We start from the raw sequence: 6,160 nt of genomic DNA on the forward strand, positions 1-6,160 counted from the left end.
TCTTGTGCTTTACCAGTTAAGACACTTTGTAATAATAATAACCATTTTTCGGTGGGCCATTCCATAGTTTTGGCAACCTTCTCAAAATGTTAGAAATATTTATCTACTTCGTTTTCATTGAACGATGGTATTTAACATATCGATTAAGTTCAAAGTTTTCATTTTGCTTTGGTCGATCAGTTTTGAGTCTAATTTCCATTTATTTCAACCTAATTTCATTTTCTGCTTCAATACTAGCTTTTTCGGCCTCAATACGAATTCGTTCGTTCTCGGCTTCAATACGAGCTCGTTCTTTCTCGGCTTCAATATGAGTTTGTTCGAGCTCGATTTGTTTGAGTTTTAGCTGAATCTTTATCACTCAATACCGATTGGCTAGTAGTGACACTAGAGTATTCCCCTAATGCTTCCTCAGGCAACAAATCATCATCGACTGGTATTTCGATAATACGCTTTTTTAGTTCATTTTTTCTCATTGACCTTTTAACTTCTAGTTCTAAAACTTTGGCAATTTCGAGCAATCCTGTTTTGTTGTATTTTCTAGTTGTTCTAGGGAGGGTGATACAAGAAAATCTTGATAATCCGACATGATCAAATCTTGTTGGCACTGATAAATATAAATTCAATTTAAATTATAATTTAGATCGAATTTCATCCTTGATTTAAATCTCGGACACGAGCCCCCAATTTATTATGTTACGTATTAGAATTTCAAATAGTCTGAAACTGAGTTAACTGATAATTTAAATTTAGTAGTTAAGTTGTACTTTGGATTTAGTATTTAAATGTATGCCGATATATTAGTCAATTTACGATATTTGCCAACAAGGTTGACACACACCGTTTTTGTTTTTAACACAAATACGTTTTATTATGCACACAACAGTACAATTTACAATAAAAATTATTACAAATAGTTATTACAAACAACTTTTCCGATTGATAAACGTTCTAAAAATCACAATGATAGTTTTCGGAGCTTATAGTATGCTGATTATAGCGAACTAATAATAGACACTCCCTTGGCGCGTCGCGTTAGTTATATTTATAGTTATTCATAAACAAAAGTTTCACAAACTTACAAACAATATAAAGTTTTCTTTCTAGTCTGGAACTTCCTTGATATCTTATCGAGGGTTTACGATGAGCGGGTTCATGTAAATACGGTTCACTGGAAAGCTAGCTTGCTTTGTCTCCTTGACCACACACGCTGTTTTCCACCGTTAAAGTTGGTAATGTTTCACCTATATAAGTCTTTCACATCTCATTATACATTTTCATGAACTAGCTGGATGATCGAAAAGCAGAAAGCAATCTTGACATACATACCTAATGGCTCACAAGGTGTGTTTGTATAATTTTGAAGATAATACACGCGCAACATGAAAATTATTTCTTTGTCTGAAGATGAAGTAGAACTTGTCCAGATACATTCATTTGTCTCTATATTTTCGACATTTTTTATGTTAGACACTTCCAAATGTTTCTGCTGCTAACAGATTTCCTGAGCATCATAACAAAAATAAACTCAGAAAAACATTATTTGGAGATATTCTATCACTGTAAGTCAAACATTGTAAATAAAATTACGTTTCCTTATACATTTGCTGATGTTACATATGAATAAGTTACATAAAGTCCATTCTCTTAATATTAATCTGGAGGTTAGCAAAAAAAAATTATCTGTTTAGTAGAAAATAATACGTTTTTAATTATTAACTAGTAAACTGAACCCTAGGCATTATACAAAACGTTGTAAAATATATGTTCAGGGATACTGTTTTGTTAAAAAAATTCAAACGTTTTGATGAAATAAAAGTGAAAAGAGAACTAACAGTGACCAAGTTTCATGGATATTTCATCACGTTCATATCCATTTGCAAATAATCATTACACTCTTTTATTTGTTATCATTATCGTAACGTCAACTTACCTTGAATATTTCCAGATTTTACTGAAAAGTTAAAACTTTCCACTACTTTAGAAAGTGGTTCAAAGTGTCATTTTTGACATCTATTAGCATTTTCATTCATTTCTTTTGGTAATTGGTTAAGGTAACTTATAGAACAAGAAACTTTGGTCTTGTCTTTATTGGCAGGAGATACCCATAGCCTGGAATCAAGAACAAAGTAAATCAGACAGAAGCGTATTATTGTTTAGTGTACATGAATATTTTGACAGTTGAGTAATACAAAATGAATAAAAAAGTCAAATACACTACAGCTAAATATCGCTTGAAATACTTAGATATGTTGATTAAACATTGTCTAGAGTTTTGAATTTTATTTGTATGAAAGGTATTTTTGTGTAAAACAACTACCTGTCATCTGAATTTTGATAGTGCTACAGAATACATTGTGGTGAGAAAAGCCAATCAACATCTCTCTACTAGGGATTCCTGTGTTAGTGAAAAAAAAGTCTGACAAAAGAAACTAAAATTTGTTAATTACTCAGTCACACCATAACACTTTCAATGGCTTTTTCATAGTATGCTTAATTACACGACACAAGCAATCATTGCAGCTGGAAGCTAAATATACTAGTAATTGTATAGGAACTATGGTGGAGAAGTCGAGGTGGTTTAACCATTTTTAACGATAGTTATTTACAATAGCTATAAGCAAGTTTTGCATGAATCAATCATATCTAATTATAGTATGTGATGACAGATTATCATGATGTGACGTCAATTATTCATAATAATTATAGCATGGTTTAAGTTTCACATTAATCAGCTATATCTAATTATAGTAGTTAATGACATATTCTCATGATGTGATGCCAATTATTGACAATGATTGGAGAGAATTATAGTTTAAAAAGAATGTGATCATATAGCATAATTATAGTTTAAAGAAACAGCAGTTGTGTATGTAATATCATATAATAGAAAATCACTATAGAGTAAAAGCAGGACATAGCGTTGTCAACTTCTAGTGGGAGAAGTATAAAAAGACTTGTATAGGAGTTTACATTTCATCTGTCTACAATCAGGGCAGGACATTAATTATTGACACTAATGGATGGCAATTATAACCGTGGTTGTATGAAAGCCACCATATCTAATTATAGAGTAAAGAAACAACTGATGTTTACAAATTCTCGAAATGACCTTACTGTATGTAAGTACAGGTTAAAATAAATCACCATGTATTTAATAAGTTGTACCTTTAGGTATTTAAATGCACTATAAAAAGCTTGTGTGCATATATATACGTGTGTAAAATTAATGTACAAACTTACAGTCATGAGTGATGAATGTATACTTTGTGGTGAATATTTTCAAAATATTCAATTATATGATCATCATCTCCATATAAATCATTCTGATGTGTGTCTTATCTGTTTTGTTTAAAGAGATGTGTTTTACTTACACAGCCAGTTAATTGAACATCTAAATATTCCCTCATTATTACTACACTGGGCACTTTGAGTTATACAGAGTAGACATAATGTATTTCAAATGAGGGCTCCTCCTGAAGATAGTGAAGACAAGGGATATTATTATTATTAAGAAAATTATTTGTTTAAATGATTGAAATTTAAAGGTCCTTTTCAAAACCATCACATCCTGAGAAAAAGCAAGCTATGATTGCACATATCAATTCTAATGGTGAAAAAGTTTGTCATTTCTAATATATACAATAAACGTCAGCATTAATCAATTGTTTGATCTTTTAAGTTTATATATCTTCCTTATCGAGACAAAATTTGTTGATGTATATGAATTTCCTTCTAGTCTATCACTGTTAAATAAGGGACAGCCAGTGAAGTTGGCTCTCCTGTAGATTTTTGCTAAATTAAAAACAAACAAACAAACATATATGAATTTTCAAGTAAGTCTGGGTAAATATAAGACTGTCTCGTCTATGTTTTAGTAACGTTTTTAAATGTTCATTTGTTTTTACTCTCATGTTTATCATAAACGCTTAAGCCAGATTCATAATTATCTCATCTATGATCTTTAGTGAGGCTTCGAGTGTACTTGCTAAAAATCTGTTATATTTGAGATTGAACGCTGATTGCTACTGACAAACATATAATAAAATGTGACGTTCTTTGCACATGTGTAAACGATAATACATCACATGTTACCTTATCATTGTTGGAATATCTGTGTTAAAGTGTCTCGTAATAAATTCAGTGTTTGTTTACACATAATGTTACACAAATGAAAAATATAAACTCTAACTGAAAGAGCAATATGAACATAATGTACTTAAGTTGTAGAGAGCATTTACTGGCACATGCACAGATGCAGTGAAATACATTGTGTAGGATGTAAAAAAAATTGTCATGCCTTCCAATTACCTATGTTTCCTTGAGGAGAAAAAAAAACTAAAGATTCATCCAAAAGTGTTTACATTTTGACGTTGAGACTGACCAGGAAATGTTGGTATTTTCTAGCGTTATATGTTTGCAGACTTACAACTCAGCCATCTGGGGTCGCGTGTTACAGAAAAAACTTGACACGATTATCTTTATTTTGTCGTAAGCACTTACATGCATAGTTTAAGTTTTTCGTAACATGAAAATGTCACGTAATTTCAGGATACATTTTTATAATAGTGAGTGGCAGAATAGATCAAACCCAGTAGGTTAGAGTAAGATATCTGGGTAACATGTTGTTGGCATTTGAATTATGATGAAATGCTCTTCGAGAGGCTTTTATCTTATCATGTTACACTGTACAGTATTGACGTTATAAAGGACATTCGGAGTCATGATTTCGTCAAAAAAGAAACCTTTAGCAAGGCAAACATAAATGATGAAACAAATCGCAAGTACTTAATTTTTAAACCACTCTGGAAATAAAACATATATATATATATAATGATATAACGTTTATACACTTTGAGGTAATGTTAGAATAATGTAGATCATTTTGCTTAGAATTAATTTGATCAAAACAAACGACATATCTTACATTATTAAGCCTTTAACTATACCACAGTTCTTTGAAAAATTCATACCACTACTATGAAACATTTATTGAAATACGATTATACATAACGCCATCATCATGAAGCAGTTACTAAACAGAGAATATACAGCACCATCACATGAAATATTTTAAGAAGACACTGTTCCCCATGCTCATAGTTGCAGTAAACTATTACGAAGACAAGAACAAAAAACAGAATTCGTAATCTCTTTACCTCAGACGTCGAACGCTCCACAGTGGGTACTGGGAGTTGCAAACACTTGTAAACACTTGCATTGCAGTTCACTTCAGGAGCACTTAGTTTGAACAAAACAGTTTCACAGCTCACTACGTAAAAATGTGGTCTCTCATGCAGCCACCGGTTGGCTCGTTCAACTAAAGATCTGCCATATATACACACATACATAAAACTGAGTTACAGGAGAATCAATATATGCTTTGTTATGCTAATTTTATATATGCCCAAATACTGAATAACCGTTGAAATTTTTCAGCTATAATAGTATTGTAATAATAGCATAAAATGTAAGTCATTGGTATCTCTTGTGTGGACCACCGTCTTCTAAATATATATCTTAATTACATTCCCAACAGCTTCTGTGTAAACGACCGTCACTTCTTATGTATACCAAAATTATTACAAATATTTACCGTAATTTTTCTTTTCCATACATTACTGCAGTTTCTTTTGTATATCGTGCTCATCTTTTATGTAAACGACCACTATCTTCTGTCTATATCGTGAACAACATTTTTTGCGCATTTCCACTACCCCCAAATGTGTACCTCAACATTGTCTCCTGGGTAAACCACAACTAAGTTCAACGTAAATGTATATTTACTATAACTATCAGTTGTATCCACCACCTAATCTTAGAGATTCATCATTAATTCCATTTTTGTCTCCGTACATCACCACCATAACTCATTATTTTCTATTTACGTTATTAGTCACATTTTTTAGTACAAATTGTAATCGTAAACTAATTGTGAAAGTTTTTGTAAGTGTTCTATTGTGTATTGTAAATTAAGAGGTAGAGTTAGTTGCCAGGGAAATTTTGTTTCCATTAAAAAGGTTTGTTAACACCGAAATAATTTAAGAAACGCAGCATACAATAGATAAGGACAATAAGAGAATGTTATGGCTTATACGTTTTGTGTGAAATATAAATGCAACATAAGGAATGTGTATGAACACCTTGTGAGTACAGAATTTCA

General features: G+C 31.4%; 1 long non-coding RNA gene across 1 annotated transcript in view; it reads right to left on the bottom strand.

Annotated features, from left to right (window-relative positions):
• The window catches only part of LOC111085468, an 11,476-nt gene extending 9,385 nt beyond the window's left edge, over window positions 1–2,091 (bottom strand). The window contains exon 1 of the long non-coding RNA XR_002610299.1: window positions 1,931–2,091. This is a non-coding gene — a long non-coding RNA (uncharacterized LOC111085468). The remainder of the gene's footprint in view (window positions 1–1,930) is intronic.
• Window positions 2,092–6,160: the final 4,069 nt, after the last annotated feature.

The sequence above is a fragment of the Limulus polyphemus genome, unplaced genomic scaffold (assembly GCF_000517525.1).
Source record: "Limulus polyphemus unplaced genomic scaffold, Limulus_polyphemus-2.1.2 Scaffold409, whole genome shotgun sequence".
Classification (NCBI taxonomy): domain Eukaryota; kingdom Metazoa; phylum Arthropoda; class Merostomata; order Xiphosura; family Limulidae; genus Limulus; species Limulus polyphemus.